The 21,375-nt window shown below is 35.4% G+C and overlaps 1 protein-coding gene across 4 annotated transcripts in view; it reads left to right on the top strand.

Annotated features, from left to right (window-relative positions):
- LOC149790264 (uncharacterized) overlaps positions 1-21,375 on the top strand; it is an 85,208-nt gene that overhangs the window by 10,288 nt on the left and 53,545 nt on the right. The gene's annotated exons all lie outside the window — the stretch shown is intronic.

Genomic DNA, 21,375 nt, shown 5'->3' with positions numbered 1-21,375 from the left:
TCTCTATCAGAATGCAATTACAGTAATGTTTGGTGGCTTGTGATAGGATTGGGGTCAGGAATTAGGCTTCAAGGGAGACAACTCTTATCAAGAATTTGATTATGTGCCATTTGACAGTTGTTGTTCTTGGCTTGTGGAACATTATTATCATGTGCTGACTGTTCTTAAAGACTTGCACTAATTCCGTTCCAATAGTAAACCTATACAAACACCATGATATTAAAAATTCAAACCTATATTTATCAAAATAGATGAAACCTGGATGTCAGCTTGTGTGGAGAGAAAAGGATATGAGCCTTGGAATTTTGGGGACCTACACGTGTTTGAAACATGTGCTTTCAATTCCACACTAAAGAGTTGGGTGCTAATTTCAGGAATAAGTGTTCCAAACTCGAGACAGTTCAAGGACTGAAATTCCATCAATAAAATGATGTCTATAAAATAAAAACCATTTACAACAAGAATAAGCTCTCAAAAGATTCTTTTTCCTAAAAGTAATTCGTGTTATTAACCAATCCTGGCCAGCCAAACCCATATATACTCTATTTTATGTTCACCCATTTCTATGCTGTTTCCCATTTTTCCATACAATTAGCACCATGTGTCCTTAAAGCCACTCCTTGAATTGTTTTAGAAAAAAAAGTACACCTGCATACTAATACATTTATTAATTGTTTATGGGGCCCCGAGTGGTCTAAAGTGCTCTCCTTTACGGATCACTGCCATCTCACCTGTCCGGGTGGGTTCGAGTCTCGAATTCAGCCAATGTGGGTATGTGAGAAAGCTTACCAGTAGCTTCTCATGGGTCGGTGGTTCTTTCCGTGGTTTTTCCTGGGGTCTTCCTCCACCATTAATACAGGCCGTCATGTATAGCCTATCGTGTGCTGAATAATGGCATTAAACCCTACAACAACAACGACAACAACATTAATTGTTTATAAATCCCACTTAAGTGTATAACAAGCAGTTGATTATTACAGTGTTTCAGAGAAAATACCAAACTTGTCCAGTACCTTGTCATGGGTTTGGATTTCAATGTGTTTTCTTTAATCCCATTTCTTGGCACATTCACGATTTTTCTTTCCTTCCTTTTTTTCAAATCTAGTTGACGAGTTATAGTACTTGGGAGACGAAAGAATGGTGCTGTATTGGGGATGGTAGTGAGGGGCACAAGTATCATAAATTTAATTTGCACAACAATTGTAAAAAATAAATTTTAAAAATTGGATAATTTTGTGGAATTATATGCTTTAGATCAATTGTTAATGAGGCAGCCGTAGGGGAAACACTGGCAGCTAAAGTCTTGAAAAATGAGTTAAAAACCGGAGTAGCCATTTCCACAGTTGGCTATTTCCGCTTATTGTTGCAGTGTCATTTTGAAAGAACCATGAATGCCATCTGCAGAACAATGTACGTATCAGTTTATGGAACAGTATACATATCAGTTTGTAACGATAAGGAGATTTACTGCACAATCCAATCCAAATGCAAATTTATTGCCTTTGTGTAATAGGATTATAAAATTAATAATTCAGGTCCATGATGTCTGAGCCATTTTATACAGCATTCCGTTATGAAATGTAACTTCTTGAGATAAAACATCGTCAGTGACAGGTAGTAAAATTTACTGTCTACCAGCAGTTTGGGAAAGCTGCGCAATTTTTATAAGACAAATAAAAGCTGTACAATTGTCTCCATTTAATACTCTTGAAAACACAATTCCCGACTTGGATAAATGTGTGTAATTTTGGTCCAAATGAACATAAATGAAAGGAAACAATAGATGAAAGCAATGATCACAATATATGAATGAATTTTATGAGCTGCTAACTAAAAACATAAATGCAACACAAGTAAAACACAAATCCCAAAGGAACAAAATGCCAGTCAGGGTTACCTTTTCTTGATGTGTCATGATGTCCAGTGTCACTAGCCTTGGTGCAAGTGCTGGTGATAATCAATAATTTGTGCATAAATCAATAAAACCATTTTGATTTAATGGGATGACAGTTGTTTTACTTTGATACACTTAATTGCCTTTAGTCAGTATAGCCTTTGGCGTGTAGTTTATATCTATTCCAATGAAATGCATCATTAAACTTACCTTGTATATGATACATTTGTCAGAATTGAACTCATGAAATGTCGTACAGTATATTTGATGCAGATTTGTCCCCAGTGAAATGACTAAATAAATCGACTTTATGTATTGCACATTTTTTTCCTCAAATTGAATAATGTTAAAATTGCACTCCAATTTAATTTTAAGCATCTAGTCCAAAGCTGTTAGTGTATTGCTGTAATCGTAATTGCTTGATTAATTATAGTCCATTCCAGCAATAAAAACAGTGCTATTGGGACTCCTTCCAATATAAACAGTGCTATTGGGACTCATTCCAATATAAACAGTGCTATTGGGACCCATCTGCCAATATAAACTATAATTTTGGGGCAAGTTTCATGTCTGTTTGAAATGATAATACTTGCTTCATTTAAAAACTGTCAAATAGAGTCATGTGATTAATGCACCACTAAGCTGTTTAAAGAACTTTGAAAGCCATGATTAAATCCTTGATGAATTGATGTTGTAAGCTTGCTGAATGTTTTTAAAAAATGCAATTATTGTGTAGTTATTCTCGTATCAGTTTCATGGTTTTGTGAATGTTTTTTTTTTTTTTACCAGTACTCTATATTATTGATTGGGCAAGGAATTTGTTTTCACACAAGACTCTGTCTCTATTAAGTAAGTAGTTGGTAGTAAACCTGCAAAGAAAATTTGAACCCTTTCCCTTCTCTCTCTCTCTCTCTTTCCCTCCCTCCCTCCTCCTTCTCTCCCCCACCCCATCCCAATGGATTTACAGAAGTTGTTCCAAAAAGCGGGAAGTATAAATTTACTGCTTAGAAAAAACTGTACCACATTTTTTCAATGGAGGCCACTACAGTAATTGTATCCTTGCTGATAGGTGTCATTAGATGGAGTTATATGCAAGACCAATTAGGAATAGTTTTTTTTATGTGCGTGTGAAAAGGCATCTTTTATAGTGCGGGCTACTCAAACCTAAGGCCAGTTTCAGTGTGTACCTGTAGATTTAACATACAGTGTTTTATATTATTGTTGAATCCAGTTAAAGAATATACATTTTATCAGATTTTTTTTTTGCTCGCAGGATTCATCGGTCAAAAATTATTTCCTTTTGCATTTTTTTAAATTAGGTTTGATAGGTGTTTTATATATATAATGATTAATATATATAATTTTGGAGGGTGGGCATAGCTGCCAACTGTCCCATTTTTTTCCTTATTTTTGGACCTGAATACGGGTCTATGCTTTATTTTGCAAACAATGTTGTTTTTTTTTTTTTTTTTTTAAAAATTATGTTAAACAATTCCTTGCAATTTTCAGTTTAAATCGGGCACTCGGCTCCATTCTAATAGAAATGTATCGCAATACAGTTCTACAGTATGATTATTTCCTTCGAAATCGAGGCTACAATGCCTGTCATTATCTGCCATATTGGATTTTGCAAACAGTTACCGCTGTCACTGTATCTTATCTTCGTAATATTCAACTTCTAACCATTTTAAATAGGAAAGCAGACTATTCAGAATTTTCTCCAGGAAAGACAAGAAAACAGAACTGGAAGGACAATTGTGCCATCTTGTTTAGATTTGTGAAGCCATCTTGTAAAGGAGAAAACTCTACGTTTTGCAAATTGTGTAATGTGATTTCGCTATTGGACATGGGGGTGCTCATGAAATAAAGAGCATGAAAAAGCTAATAAACATCAGCTTGTTGCATCATCATACACAACTCAGCCTGAACTTAGGACGTATATAAATTCTTGCAGTCGGACATCCAGAGAGAACCTTGATGTAATTTGATCGGAATTTCTTTTGGAAATTAACCTTCTTCTTTCAGTTACTAGTGTTGCTGGCGATTTATTTCGCACACGTTTTTCAGATAGTAAAATAGCAAAGGATTACTTGTATGCTAGAACAAAAACAGTTCAATAAGAAAATCACACAGAATTGAGATCATCAATGAAAGATGATACATTCAAATTGATATTGATTGGGGGGAAAATGTGGTGTGGAAAAGGCTACTATAAAAAGTCTGTGAGTGTGTTGCACTCTTGCACCTTCTGAATGGGCACCCAGATGGAACATGGTACAACACATGTATCTTTGACATTAAATAATTATGTAAAGCACTGTCCTACTTTACTGATGGTTGTATATGTTGTAAATAGTTGCACATGCATTAAAAAGTTTAAAATCAGTACAGTAGTCCCCCTCTTATAAGGCCACCGCCAATGCAGCAGGGAAGTGGCCTTATAATGCGGGTGGCCTTTCTAGATGGGGATGACAAATGCGAATAGTAAATACATATGAAAAAAGTCACAAGTACATTTAATTTTAAATATTTAATATTTTAATTAAAAAATCACATGCATGATGTGAAATAAATGTAAAACAAACTTTGTCATCATTTGCAAAAGAATGCTATGAATAACCATTGCTACAGTTTTAAAACTGTCTTTTTAATTATGTTACAGTTCACATCATGTCACTTTGTTGGTAACAATCTAAAAAACAAACCAGTCTCATCACATTAAAAATATCCTTGCTGTCATATCCCCTGCATATATCGTTTAGTCTTTTGTTCCAATCTTCGACAACTTCATTATTAACATCAGCTGATTTGCCGCTAATGACAGAACACTTGATATTGTGTCACACTTGAAATCTGTGCAACCATCCGTTACTTTGGGTAAAGTCGTCATATCCCAGTTCAACTGACAAAATTTTTGCTTTTTCTTGTCTTTCAAATCAGGATACAAACATCTGGCTCAAATAATCTTCCTTTCTCCGTCCATTTCACCTTTCCACTTCTGCAGAATTGTTTCATTATCTTTCACGATATTGTTTATCTGAGTCTTCCCGACGTTAGTTTTCTGCAAGGATCCTCGACGACACCCCCCCCCCCTCGTCAGTTGAATTACTTTCACGTTCTCCTCTAAACTGAGAATTTTTATTTTCCTCGATGACATGTTGATCTTTTTGCAGTAAGCTATTCATGTTGCCAACTACAATACTGATAAAACAATGTTGTATGCATCTAAACAAAAATTGCCGTGTGTTTTTAAAGGAAGTGATCTTGTCACGTGATTTGTTAGTCGCAGTCTGGTACCCTATTGTTTTTATACATTTCTTGAAACTAAGTGAGAGAAGCCAAAACGGCTTCGATATGTACCATTAACATCACGCAGATTTGACCTCGCGGCCGCTAGGATTCATGATTTTGACAATTATTGTCAGTAGTAATAGCCACCGATTACCAAAGTGAACAAGCTCAACATCTTACTAAGGGAAGCCATAAAGGCTATTAAACCATTTTCTTGCTGACTTGGGTATTGTACATCGATACTGCCACTTCTCATCTGTTACTACTGTTCGATAATTGTATTCTTAACAATTATCAGAGTGACTAAACCGGACATCTTATGATAACACAGCAGTAAGGCTAATTGGAGTACATGTACGTACTTTTTTGTATGGATTAAAATTTGAGTCTTTCTCAGTTTTTATGGAATAAATTTGGCTTCTCATGAGGCGTAAATGATATAATATTAACCTTAGTGGTAAATGTACTTTACTCAACACTTCTTTCAGTAACGAAAACCTGACATTGGGAAACAGAAATCGGATTACTTAACACACGTTATGAATACAATACTGGTTCTGGATACATATTCAAATAAAATGCGGCCGCTTGTGAGGGGTAAATTTTATGATTTTGCACTAATATGCTGGTCGCGTTAGCCGGGTGGCCTTTCGCGAGGGGTACTTTTGAACACAAACTCGTCGGTGCCAACGGATTCTGGCCGTAAGGAGCAGGTGGCCGCTGGTCAGGGGGGCCATTCAAGAGGGCGACTACTGTATTTGTTCCTGAAAATCAGTATTTTTGTCAAAAGCAGTCAGTATTTTTTTTATTCAGGGGTTGGCAGCTATGGGTGGGGGTATTATGGTTGGCAACATAAAAAGAACAGAAATTAGAATATTCCTTCTGACCAGGTGACTGCTTTATAAAGATGATCGAGACATATTACATGGATGCATACATATATACTTACGTACATATATACATTCACAACAGCAGCTGACTTTTTTCTTTTTTCTTGTAATTTCTGAGGTTACATGTTGATTGAACCGCTCCAGTGGCCTAGTGGTTAGACCATCAACCTCGGATTCGGCAGGTCGTGGGTATGCTCCCCAGCCGAGTCATACCAAAGACTTACAAAAATGGTATTAACAGCTGCCTTGCTTGGCGCTCAGCATTAAGAGGGCAGTGTTAGGACTGGTCCGCCTGGTGTCAGGATAATGCGACTGGGTGGGACATCATAGTGATATGACCGAAAAATTGTTAAAACTATGTTAAAAATCCAAACCACACACACACACACACACATGTTGATTGTTTTGTTAATTTTATTGTTTCGAACGCTTCCTTTTTTTGTCAAGGGGACCACATTAGACATCTTGGGGAACACTCTCAGCAGAGTGATGTACCTCTAAGGCCCCATCCCCATCTCGGATTTCATGATGTAGAGAAAAATTGACCAAGTCATGGATCACTGATTTCATGTGTGTATAGTAGGCGTTTTTGGTATATCCCCCACCCCATATCTTTGCCTAATTGTGTTTATGATTGGTTATATCCCCCACCCCATATCTTTGCCTAATTGCGTTTATGATTGGTTATATCCCCCACCCCATATCTTTGCCTAATTGCATTTATGATTGGTTATATCCCTCACCCCATATCTTTGCCTAATTGCGTTTATGATTGGTTTTATCCCCCACCCCATATCTTTGCCTAATTGCGTTTATGATTGGTTATATCCCCCACCCCATATCTTTAACTAATTGTGCTTATGATTGGTTATATCCCCCACCCCATATCTTTGCCTAATTGCGTTTATGATTGGATATATCCCCCACTCCATATCTTTGCCTAATTGCGTTTATGATTATGTATCTTTTCATCTCAAGATGATGGGTTTCTTGGAATAAGTATGATGTCCACAGAAGTGACAGGGCGGAGTTGTATGAATATTATGCCTTTCTAAATCTATTTTCCTCGGTAATTAGCGTTATATAGGTACATAAACATTCAGCTTTGTTGTTGTCTTCATGTCTCCATACCGTGTCCAGATTCCTTTCATTTCTCCTTGTAAATTCCACTCTGTATTTTATTTGGTTTCATTTTGTTGACAATTTTCCTTTTCTTTTTTCGCGTTCATATTTTTTACACTCGCTATAAATAAAACACCTGTTACCTATTACGCATAGGCCTGCCTGTTAACCCTTTACCTCATGCACGCATCTTTTGACGCCTCTTCTCCATTCGCATGGAAGTGCCTTTTGACGCTTCTACTCCATTCGCATAGAAGCGCCTTTTGACGCCTGGTGTAAACAGCAGCCATTTGAGATAGTTTTCATAGCGCCACCTTCGGGGGGGGGGGGAAACCCTCCTATTAGATACTACATTCATTTCTGTGAATGAAAATTATGTCAGATCATGTCGCTGTTTATGCACTGGTAGATATCTGCCATTTAAAGTAACTGGGTCATAATCTCCACTCTCCATGTGAATGGAGTAGAGGCATCCAAAGGTGCTTGCCTGAGGTAAAGGGATAATTGAATTTCTGTTCAACAACATTATAAAGGAATAATGCTTGCCATTTATGAGAAAATCCTTTTCCTATCAATTTCATGCAGGTTTGAGTCGATAATAAGTAATTTTAAATTTCTAGGCCTGCTGGTATGTTGCTACCGCATGGTGGCAAATTCCAAATTTTCTATATGCAGATACAATGACCCCAAACCTAAATGTCCCAATATTAAAAATGGGGTGGGAATATTCGGAGGAAACTTCCTTAGAAAACATACTGCTATTCGTTTTAAGCTAAATTTGTAGTCCAGATTGTTGAATCACATAGTTGAAATGAGAAATTGTTGTCCCTTGGATTATATATGGAAAAAAACATTATGAGCCATTGTATCAATACAGGTTTGGTGACTGGTTTAACAAATTACAAGAAGGCTAATTCATTTTACGGATAATTCAGTCCTTGTTTATACAAAAGTATATAATTTTGAAGGTCTTTGTCAAAATTTATATCGTCCCTTTTTAAAATGTTTTTTAAATTATGGCTTTTTAACCATTTCGTTTTAAGATTAGGTTTGAAAACTCTTGTTTGGGATTTTATTGACACATATAAATTCATGGCTAAACTCTTTCTTTACAAGACCAGATTCTAATTATTTGCGTTTATTGTTGGTTTTTTTGGGATACTGCTATAGGAAATGCTACTTTCTATGATATATATTTTTTTTGCTTTAGAATTGAAGGTTTGAAAGGAAACAAACCTATTTTATGTTCATTATGTTGTTCCCACTTAGCAACATAATGCAGCAAAATCAAGATGGAATTTTTATTCTGTAAATTGAAATGACTTTACATGCCAATTTATAGGAATATAATCCAACTTGTTTCGTGTGATACTTTTTGTCTTTTTGTATACGATCATCATTTCTATGACTTAGATGTTTTTGGAGAGTCTTGAAAGAGAACCATCTTTAGATTTAGAAAATGCATGTTTTATAATTTTAAATGTTCTTTATTTCCATTTAGTAATGATCATATGTAAACCTTGAAAAAATTAATTTCTTCCTGGAAATGACCTAGAAATTTAACCTATGATTCTGTTTTCTCAAGTAGTATGTATGCATGTCCAGATGGTCACCTTTACATATCGGTTATTGGTCACAATTGCCATTCCGATTTTCTTCTCTGCATCCTCCCCCACCCCACCCCACACTCCCAAAAAATTGCTATTGGAGAGTTGTGTAAATGATAACAACCACCTCAGTCACTAGCTAGCTGTGGTCAGTGGAACCATGTGTTTACTAATCAAGAATTGGTTTCTCCCTTCCATTGGTTTTATTTGCCCTAAAGCTATCACTGATGAAGAAGGTTGATCCTACCAGAGATAATTTCCATTTTTATTAGGGCCAGGGGACATCCATTACTAATTCAATTATGTATTATTAAGTTTTTGATTGTAAGAGTCGCCCAAGTTTTTGTATGCTACTTACGTAATAATAGTTACATAAGATTCTTTTCATGCCCTTTTTCCCACAGGCCTTTTACATAACCCAACTGTCTTTTGATGGCTTAGTTGAGCAGCCAGTTAATCCAAATATTGTTTGAAGCAGGAACAGCTGTTTCTAAGCCAAATTATACATGTTGGTTGAACAATGAGTCCTACCTCCATTTTACATTTATTATGTAACCTGTTTTGTGTAGGTGCACAAGGAAACTAACATTATACACTGTATTTGGTTAATGATTCTGTAATAATATCATTTATAGTTACTTTTAGGTTAAAGTTGGATTCGGTTATCATATGTGGAACGTAACTTTGGGAGAGAACGTGTACATGTATTTTGGGGTTTGTTGAATAGGACCTTGGTCAGGAAGCTTATAGATCTTTTATCAAGAGAGATAGTCTAATCCCATGAGGTCAGGGCTACTGCTGCATTCTGGGGATTTTAGAAGCATTCCTCTTTGGATAATATTCTCACTCCACATGCTTGTCATTTTTACCTGCATTGAATGGCACACCAGAGTGAGTGTATTTGTGCTTTGGTTCCAGTTATAGCATGCCAACAAATGGTCAAGTCACCATCCAGCTGGCAGTTATTCAGAGGAAATCTTGGAGTTTATAAGGCAATGCTTGTTAGATCTTAATCATGTTTGAAGATTTTACATGTTATTGTCTTTACACATTTTTAATATCTTTACATTTTATAATTTATCTTGTACTATAATGTATACATTTATCTGGAAAGTTTTAACTTGACCTTTAATTGGTAACAAACTACTGACAGCAGTGGTAAGTTCACTTGATAGCTTATCTTAAGCCATCAGACAGGCAAATTCAACACTCTTATAAGAGCTGCTTTTAAAATGTGTTGAGATGGGGGGGATAAAACTTACTTTAATTGGGTAATTCTTACTGGCTAATTATTGCATGGCTAATCAGAGATGGTCCTGGATTTTAAAGAGTTTTCTCCAAATAAAAATCGCCAATTTCAATATTTTGAAGCCAATTTTCAGAAAATGTCACCAGAACAAGAAGTGAATATTTTACCAAGTCTGTTAGTGTAATAGGCAATGAAAATTTAAAAAGATGGGATAGTTATTACTTTATTGACAACAAGCAATACAGTTATAATATTACAAAATAAATCATTACATGACTGTTTTGCACTATGTTATAGAATGTCACATGATGATCCACCGCAATTGTAGTAAGCCGCAAAGAAAGTGTTCCTCATGGCACTGATAATGGCATTTTTACTTGTACTAGTAACTGCTATCTTCGCTACTTCCATGGTCTTTGCATCCCGCAACACAGTGATAGGAATCGTCCTGGGCTTCACTAATGTCGCAAATTGCAACAAAAAAACCAACCTTATTGGCGACGAAATATATCATCTGGCAATTTTTTGGGCAACAGCCTTATTGGCTGTTTAATTTTTACATACAATCAAGGATTTGGAGTGGAGAAATTCAAAGGGACAGCGAAAAGAAGCCACAAACTTGGATACACAGTGCACTGGAATCTGTTTCTTAAATATATCCTTTGTTGCTATTGACAAACCTATCTTTACAGTGCATTGTTACATCATAATCCACCGTTGGCATCTGGTCTAAGTACTGTATGCTGTGATACAGTCATGCTACCGACTATACCTACAATTGACCAACCTCCAAAGATGCACACAGAAACAGCTACAATTAATTAAGCATGGCTAATCCTTCTGTTTATTTTTTTAAATATACAAATAAAATAATTTTGCTGAAACATCAAAGAAAACACACATCACACCACTGAAATACCGATTGCCATGTATAAATACAAAGCAAATGGAAAAAATCTAAATCGCATTTATATTATGTCAATAGTGCAACATTATCGTTGATAAACATAAATTAGTTGTTGCATGTTCATCATCTCATCCTAAGAGTAAGTTAATAAAATTAACAGCATTTGGGTTTAGTGCAAATTCATCAGACAACACAGTTGCTGAACCTGATGTTATACCTGGCAGTCCAACATCTACATGCAGTGATGGTAGTACTGTTTCAACTGTCAACTACTGTCATATGCCAAGGGTTTAGAACAACTGTCAACTACTGTCATATGCCAAGGGTTTAGAACAACTGTCAGCTACTGTAATATGCCAAGGGTTTAGAACAACTGTCAACTACTGTCATTTGTCCTTAATCAACAGTCCTGCAGCTTGTACAGCACTTAATTGAAGATGGGCCATGCAGGTTGTAAAATAATGTAGGACAGACTCCTATGCTGGGGAAAAGAGAGCCAACTGACTGTGTCTGTGCTGCCATTGATTTTTCAGCTCTCAGCATATTTGTGTAGTTTCTGCCTTGTGTCATTGGCGTCCTCGCTGTTGAGTGTTTGTGGTCAGGTTACTACCATATTGTCGCGTGTGTCACCATATGGTTAATTTCCTCTACCATGCTGGGTCCTACAGCTGCCCTGCCACTGGACATAGTTGCAAAAAAAAAAGTGGGCACTGGTCATCTAAAAGTGGACAACATAAAATGCTTCATGTGTCAAAATATGATGAGATTGTTTTTGTAGGGACTTGTCTGTGGTGTGTGGGCAGGAATAGGCAAAGGGTATAACATATGGTCAGTTTAATCTTGTGGATGTGTTTGGAAATTTTGTAGAGTTTTATGAAGGGTCAAGCTGGGATTTGTGCTGTGATCACATAAAGGTGATGCAGGGATTAGTGCTGTATTATTGTTGATATCATTCAAATTTTTATGGATTATTTCTTCATAAGTAGCAGTGGGTGAAAATATTCAGTGTGCAACACGTGGAGGTGTATAACAGGATTTTCATTGATTTATTGTGTGTGAGATTATTGATGTGCACATTAACCTTTAACAAACTGAATATTACTGATACAGTGGAACCTTTATTGAAAGACCACCCTTCTGCCATAAAATTGTGATCTCAAGACAGGTGGTCTCTCATAAAAGGGTTACATGAAGACAGGTTTTTACTGCACTTGAAAATATCATCTTTTTAACTTGATCATTGCACATATCTGTTTGATAGTATACATCAAAGCATTGTCATTCGTTACCACTCTATCTTTTGTACAGCTGTTCGTTCTAGAAGTTTCCCCCATTGGCTAGGTAAAAACCTGTGGTGTCTGCCAGAGATAGATTGATTCCCTTTACCAGTTTGGTTTAGAAAACGAAAAGATTATTACAGATTTCAAATTGATACTTTTAGAATTAATTTGATGCAATTATTTACTGGTGCCATAGGGGAAATTCTGACATTAAGCCTAGTATTTATTATTATTATTATTATTATTATTATTATATTATTATTTATTTATTTCTGGCTAAAACATTTTGGTTCAAGTACAGAAAAGGAGGTTTAGAACCAGTTTCATTCAAAACCTTTTCTTCATAGAAGATACTATAGTTGTACAGTAAGTTGATCTTAACAGTTTTTCTTAGCATACATGTTTGTAAATAATAGATAAATAAATAAATTCTGTATAGTTTTTCCAGAATGAGATGCCCATCTTATTGCCTGGCAGTAAATTAGTTTATTTTTACCAATGTGTCCCTCTGAGGGGGCCACCTTTTTTATAAGACCAGGTTTATAGTGTGGAAGGGTGACCTAGAGTGATCAAGGTTCACTTAAAGGGTGTTGTACGTTGTTACATGTGAATTGAAAAAGACGTTATAATGCGGAAGTGCTGTATTCAAATTCAGTGTTTTAGATGAATTGATTGTATGAAATTATTTTTTCACTGAGCTATTTTCTCCAAAACTAATAAATCTTTTTTTTTTTTTACATTATTCAAGTTTTGATACAACTTAATTAAGATCATAGGTTAAATATGAAATTGAATTATTTTTAAAATTTGAGCTAACAGAAATTAACAGTAGTGACATTTCAGGAAATGTCATGTGCCATTTTGTCAGTGTTCAGTTTGATAGAAGTCCCATGATAGCAGTCATGTGATAATAATGTCACCAGCTGTTAGATACATGTAGATAAGTCTTTACAACAGGTATATGCATGTTTGTTCAAGGTCATCACCACCCATCATCTAAAAAATTCACATATTTTAAAGCTGATCTGCTATTCTGATACTGCTAAAAGTTGGCCCTATTGAAGATAAAAATAAAAAGGTTCTTTCTTGTTCAGCTTACAGCCAACAATGTAACTGGTTTTGAAACGAGTTCAATATAGATGCCTCCTGATAAGGTCAGTAGAAGACGATATTCTGCCCATTTTATCTGGATGATAGGCAACCTGGCAGTATCTCTTATATGGGACCACGAAAATTGACCATTTTGAACAAGGCACACTGAAGTCAACTTACAAATTATTATAAATTACAAATATAGAAATCACTAGAAAGGCTGATATGCATTTTGTTTATTATAATCTGTTTATATATGTATTTTTTGTAACATTATCTTGAGATTCAGTAAATGTATTTCTACTTCCAAACTATATAAACAATAAATCTGCCATTATACCACTAAAAGACGGCAGCTGATGATGTCGATTGGGAACTATACACATCAAGTCGCTGCTATTCACTGAGACCATGGCTCCAGTTTCTAAAAACAACAATAAAAAGCTTGCTACAACTTGAAATTAACAGTGTCTGTTGCATATTATTAAGTTTGATTTTAGTGAGTCAAAGATATAATTGAAAGGAGCAGTGGCGATCTAATTTCTAAATTTTAATGTACTGAAGTATTGCCATTAATTTCTCAAACTAGAGGAAATGAATTTACTTTTATTGAAAGATTGATAAAGAAGAAAGCTGAGGTGACTATAAGGGTAGCAGGTGAGGTGAAGCAAAGCCTGAAAATTTTCATTAGGTCCTTGGCACTGGAGAACATTATTAAATAAAAAGCAAGGACTCTGTAGCAGTCCAGACAACTCAGACTTGGTAAATGAGATGGCATCATTATTTATTTACAAAAAGTGGCATTAATATATAGTTTACATGTTCTAGCTGCTTTTATTTGCTAGGCATTGGATTATATATACTGATTCAATGTCTTATCAATTAATGTGGGGAAAAGAGATAAAACACATTAAATTTTTGTATCTAGGTCATTCAGATGGGACATGATGCTACATGTCTGCGGCATGATGCCCCAGTGCTAGACATAACTATAAACTGCCACTGAAGACATCGTTGCAGTATGACTGAAAAATTGTTAAAGCTGTGATAAAAATCCAAATCACACATAGATACACACATGCAGCCTCACTTATAAGGTCAAAGAAGTCATTACTGTAAGGAACCACCGTATATGGAAATAGCTTTTGTGAAACCACAAAATGCCTGGATACTAGAGATGGTAATTGGCCCAGGGCTGTGGGTATCATATATCAATCAAAATTAGCATAACAAAGATTTCAGTTGACTATTGACCAGTTAACCTATCACCTAATGTCAGTAAAAATCAAGCCTGACTATATACCTTGGGACCACCGATCAGTACCATTGCCAGAAATGAGGGTATTACATTTATCACTGGCACCATTGTAAACTTGATGGATTGTTGATAGCATGGTTATAAAATAGAGACAGTCATGCATACAGTTATTTATAACTGATGTATGCAACATATAAATTATAAACACTTTATAAAATGATAATAATGCCCTTGTGTTAAGATCATTGGGATAAAGGTATCTAGTTAATGACTCCAGTATCCAGTCTGTTGTTTCTCCATGCACACAATATATGTGATTCTAGTTTTTTCTAATTAAAATTATATATATATATATATATATATATATATATATATATATATATATATATATATATATATATATATATAATATGTGGTATGCTAGTGGTTATGGTTATCTTTTCTCTGATGGTGTGTTAATTGCTGTTAACAGGAAGATCCAGGCTACAGCCTAATTGTTGGGACTCAAAAGGCTTGCCAAAATCAAGTATGGCAATTGGAAAGGCTCTGTTATATAACACGTCAGATCTTTATATCATGAATATTTTATCCAGTTTGTAAAAGTTCATTTCAGTTAAGCAGTTTTATTTATTTATGAAAGGTGTAAAAAGAAACGGATATGTTTTGGTCTTCTTCACATTAGTGAGAAAACAGGAAGAAAATGCACTTTTTTGACAGTAGCAGACAACAGTTTTGTTTCAAGTTGTTCATTTGCATGTATTTAGGTTAACAAAAAATAGGAGTCCCTCTGACAAAAGTTTCAGTCCCCATAAGCATGTTGGGCAAAGCTGAAGTGTCTTGATTTCAAGGTCACATGCATTACTTTTTCGGCTACACTCGGAAATGAACACAATAATGAAAGCTAAATTTGTTCATTTGATGTACTCTTGTTATAACCACATGTACAACATTTGGTCTTTATGCCTTTGAATTCAGCCATTGTAAATATCATCACATTTTCTTACTTGCATCCCAGCTATTGCATCACGTTCTTTTGATGTACTGTTATAATGACATGTACATATGAGGGCCTTTCAGCCACTGAATCCTACTAATGTAAATATCAGCACAGCAATGATCAATTGATGAGCACAATTTCCCACTCAATAGGTGGTTGAAGTAGGACTGGCAAGTCTTTGAATTTGCTGGCCAGCTATTGCATGCTGACGAAGGACTTCTAAGTAAGTGAATTTCTGCGTTCCAGATTACAAATTTGCATCCGAATGCACGTGATCAGGCATTTCCGAGTTCTGAGATTCTCATTATACATGGCACAAGTCATTTTGGGAGCAAGGTCATAAACTTTGTTTTAATTGTGTACTTGACACACAGGCCTTGGCCATTCTGTAAAGAAATAGAAATGCTAATGAGTGGGTGGCACTTTTTATTTTCTCAGCTGTCCATTGTTTGGGAGTTACTGTTGTGTGTTACAAGATCATACATTACAAATAAAATGGATTGACCATGTTACACTTCATCTACGCCAGCCAAGGTTCTGATATGTTAACCATGTCTACATCTTGGCAGATCTGACATATATTAGTGCTTTGTCCTAGTGACATCTCTTGGATTTCATTAGTTGCCTCCCTTAGTATGCAGTGGTGACTAACCAATAGCGTGTAACAGTGCAATAGTTTGGACTTGTGCCTACATTTGAAAGATCTAGAATTCTTGATGTGGTTTTTAGTTTGGATAAGCAAGTATGTGGTATGGACCTAAGTCTGTCATGCATTGGCCATGCATATTTCAGACCCACTTTCAATAAAACTTTGAAGATGCGCTTGCATTGCCGAAATCTTGGTCAATTTTGATGAATGAGATTCAGACACGATGAATTAATCTTGCATCTGATTGGCTGACCTTGTTGCCACTCTGGAGGCTTTATTTCTTATCTGGTTATGAACAGATTTGGAACAGAAGCTTATGCCATTAATAACTCAACTGAGTTTGATTAGGTATGCACTTGGCAATGGAAAAAAGCGTGCTTGCAAAACATGGTGTCCCAAGTTGTTGAGAGAGATCATGACATGAAAAGTTTAGATAGTTTTTAAAAACGTATGGAAGTGGTTGGAGAAAAAAAGCTGATGGAAATTTAGTTGGTTAGTTTATAAGAAAACTGAACACTAGAGTACTGGCATTTTGTGACTTCTGCAAGAAAGATCTGAAATATGGTGATTGCATTTGGAAGAGTTTGGAACAGCACCTAAAAAATCAGAAGCTGACCACCGAAAAATTGAAGCTTAGAAGGCATCTGAAAAAGGTGTAATTAATTACTACAAGAAGAAAGATTTCTTGCATGAGAGAACAGATGTATCCCTCTATCAGAATATGGGTGCTTTATGTCGGCAATACAAGCACCAGCTTTAAAGGCAAAAGGCTCTCATTGAGAAGGAAAAGAAACGATTGCACATTGAGCCAAAAAAGTCAGTGATGACAAAAACAAGGGCTAAAGAAATCTTTGCCAAAGCCACAAAAAGAGCTTGACTGGCATATCAACAGGTTGTGTCCAGTCGAGAAAAAAAAAGACAAGTGAATGTATGGGATTATTTTTATATAGTTCATGTACTTGGGTGCTCATTTTACAGATTTTTTATGAAAAGAGAAAAGTATAATATATTTGCTGCAAAAATTGAGAAATTATTGTGACTTAATTATAATGAGAACACTGACATGCACATGAAATAATTTCAGCATCAATAGTATTGGAGAACAAATTCATGTGACTCTAAATATTGTGAAATTATTGAAGTAAAGTTGACATTTTTGGCAAGTTTATTAGTTTTTCAAATGATTATTTTGGTTTATTTTATGATCATAAGTTGCAACAGGAACAGTACTTTATGAGTGTAAAATGCATTTGGGGGTGGGTGGGTCTTCAGATCCCCTCGAGACTCCATTGGGGTGGTAACACCCAAACATCCTTTAAAAAACTTTCTCTTTTTTTTATTTAAGACCAAAATCATGTCTGTGTAAAAACAGTAATTGCAACCTTATAGTAACAAATTAACAACTGCTTTGATTGCAGAAAACCTTTATTAGATGAAGTATTGGATAAAAAATTTATTTTGATTAGAAATGAATCAAGACTTTTTGAAGTATTTAGCAAAATTTATTTAGCTTTCCATTGGAAAAACAAAAATTAACTCGATTATCAATGATCGTGTGTGAAATTTTGGCGGGAGTTCCTATCATTAAAGTCCAGATTTTTGTTCCACTAATAATTATATGTGCAATATGAAGTTGCGATCTCCATTGAAAACATGTCATTTCTTAAGGGACTTTTTTTTTTTTGTTTCTCAAGATTATTTTGCATTAGATTACTAAACTTGAAAAGTCATCAAAATTACATCATCACTATTGAACAAGGACTTTGGCTGTCTGGGCATATTAAATATGTACACCATTCTTCTTCTCCATGAAGTCCAGAATTCTACAAACAGATGTACAAGGACTTTTCATTTTTCCACCAATTAGCCCCATTAATAAATACGTTATCACTATACACCCAAATAATAAACGTTTTTGTCAATCCATGGCTGCATTTCATTGACTAAAACAGACAGCAGTTTTATTAACAAACATTAATTTTTAATGTAGTCATTTAAGAATGTTATTTCCAGACATTGACTACCAGGAAGCTGTTGCTGTAGGATAAATAATGTACATGTATGTATGTATATCTTTCCTCAGAAGGTAGTGGTACGAAGAGTTGTATGAATGGGCAAACTTGATTTTTGCTGAGAAGGCTATTTAATATGAAACCGGATCTAGGAAATAGTAACTGATGCACTTCCTGGGGAAATCCTTGTTTCTAAAATTAGGTGTATAGATTTGATATCTTAATGTTTGTGAAGACAGTATATTTTAACAAAGCCACTACATATACAGTCAGCCCTAGTAGAGTATTGTTATTGTGTCGATTCAAATGAAAATTAATGGTAGTCATTACTGAAATTTGAAATTTGTGTAAAATACTCATGAAATTCTTAAATAGACACATGTTAATGAATTTATGGTAATAAGCCAATAATGGGATAAAGGTATTCATGAATTTTTTGTATGTACATGTATACTAGTTCCAATAGTTCAAGAAGTTTTACTTCATTTGTCAACAAGTCTGAAGTTTTGCTGTGCTGCAAAAATGGCATCTTAGTTAATGTGAATGCTAAGAAAACAAAGCTTTCTTAATTTTCCCTTCTGTAGTTTCAACACTGATCCGCACTGACGATGAACACTTTTTAGACAGTTGTTGAAAGCACTTTTGGTATTTTCACATATGATGTGTGATCCAGTTCATTTGGAGTTTCTTTGTTACATAGTTGGAGTACTTTTGTTGGGACAAAACGAGAACTTTCCGTCAAGTTTCATTTGGACTGCCTGTTTGCCTCATTTGGAATATTTGTGACCTGCATGTATCATCATGTGCCTATCCATTCAAGTATTTTGTCATCCACTGTCAGTTTGATATCTTGTCGGCCACTATTTAACCAGCAAGTGGGTCAAGTCCGACAGGTGACTGATTTATCACTTCTTATGTTGGCAATTCCACAGTGGAGATAAGCAACAAATGAATGTGAGGTGAATTAATGAAATAATACGATGACAGACTTGCTAGTGGAGAACCACCTTTATGCACTTTAATGTTTCTTACCAAGGGTTTTCGTTGAAGTGACCAAGTGTTCAGTTTATGCAGAAAGGTATATTGAAAGCTAGTGCCAACAGTCTAAAGGGAACAGAAACATTGTGTGGTAGATCATCATTTTATAGTGGGGGTGTTTTTATACATAGATGTTTCCAGGAGATGTATATTATTATGCTTCCAATTCCTGTGTTTTATGTGTTAAACGAAAGCTGGACTACTGGTATTATGAGACGGAGGAAGATATTGAAAATGAGGTAATTGCATTGTAATTATATATTTGTGTGTGCGTGCATGTGTCTTTATGTGTATGTCTGTATATATGCACACATACACAAACACCATGGAGCCTGAAATTCTTTTTGCTCATGCCAGATAAATGTTTCCGTAACATTAAAGTGGTAGCCAGATATTTGTGAAATGTAATATAGACAATTGGGGATTTGCAACATATGATCAACTAAGATATGACCAGTTGCAGCAACAACACAAAAGAAAACAACATAAACTTAATTTGCTATGGTGCCGATTTTAGTGTTATTCTTTCTTTCAGAAAACTTGAACACAAAGAATTTCACCCATCAATTTAGTCGCACAAAAAGCTGACTTAATGTTTTTTAAAAAACAAATCTTAACACATAATTAGCTAGCACTTCAGATCCTGTTTGACAGTCCAGTTTAATTTGATATGGTTCTAATGCCTAGCTACTTTTGCTAATTTGTTTTTATTTGCTTTGCTTGAGGGGCTGGGGGTGGTTTTACCTTTTTTATAGGACCTAGACCATGCATGTTTCTTTTTCTTGAGGACTTTTAAGTTTGACAAATCACCACACAGTACAGTTTTTAAAAAAATGGGAACTGAGGTGATGTTCATGGCAGTGACCCATGGGAAATTGTTGAATTATATGGTTTTGAAAAGTCTACATTAACTTTCATGCCACTTTTGTCTTGTGTTCAGAGTATACTCAAAAGTTATGTCAAACTCCAAACAAAAGATCCTGATCTGCTGTAGCATAATGCACCTGCTGATCACGTTGTATGTTGATTGTTCTCCTGGTTACTCCTAATGAACTGTACAGACCCAGATTTGCGTATTGTGTTGGCAGATCTGGGTTTGTGCAGTTTTGTAGTTGGACTTATCTCATAGGCAAGTATATATATTGCCTCAACAATTGTAACAGTGTGTTGACTGAACAATGTCTGACTTGTCAAGTTAGCAGATGGTCATTCTATATTTTACTTTCTTGGTCATGTCGTGCACTTTTTTTTCTTGAAAATATATTGAATTCCCCTTCATTGAATATGGTAAGGGCATAATATGTTAGCCTTATCTGTCCCTGTGCCTGATTTAGCAGCCATGGTAGCTTCGTGTTTGGTGTATCGAAAGTTGGTTCAGATCCTTCCATTAGATAGCCCAGGGTAGCTACTTTGGTGTACCCTTTGCCAAGGTACTTTACTTAAATTGACTTGGCACTAAATAATATAACCTTCTTGTGTTGTTGTGCCAGAAAACACAACAAAAAACAGATGAGCAAACCCTTCCAGTAAAGTTTTGCCATTAGATTACATGGGAGGGGAATTTATGTTACCAGATGAACAAAACCTTCCCAACAGAGTTTTGCAGTTAGATCACTAGGAGGGGCTTCAGTGTTCCATGAGAACATTTCAGGACATACCAGTCAGGAGTCAAGACAATCGTCAGACTCTTCTCAGAGGTAACACATTCCAAGCATTAATATATAAAAGTATAATTACGTTACATTTCATTACATAATTTATCTTATTACATTAGGATCCAACAAGAATGTGTCTGGAGCCAAGGGGTAATTCAGATGATGACCCTGAACTACCAGCTTTTGAACTGTGCTCCCATGCTACCAGAAAATAGGTGGTAAAGATAGAAAAATGTGCAGGCTTGTTCCTGACTGGGAAAAGGCCTTTAAATTTGCTGATCTCATATTTAGGAAAAATCTTCACTTTAATGCAAAAAAAGAATAAGTCAGCAAGGCATAACTACAGTTGTATACCTTAAGCTTTTGCATGAATGTTTGGTGGTTTTGGAACTCTTTTGTCTGTTGAGGTTCATTGTTTCAGTGGATCATTTGGG

Source organism: Sinohyriopsis cumingii, chromosome 10 (genome assembly GCF_028554795.1).
Source record: "Sinohyriopsis cumingii isolate HCF-2022 chromosome 10, ASM2855479v2, whole genome shotgun sequence".
In the NCBI taxonomy this organism is placed as follows: Eukaryota; Metazoa; Mollusca; class Bivalvia; order Unionida; family Unionidae; genus Sinohyriopsis; species Sinohyriopsis cumingii.
This window is presented reverse-complemented; position numbering and strand designations above follow the sequence as displayed.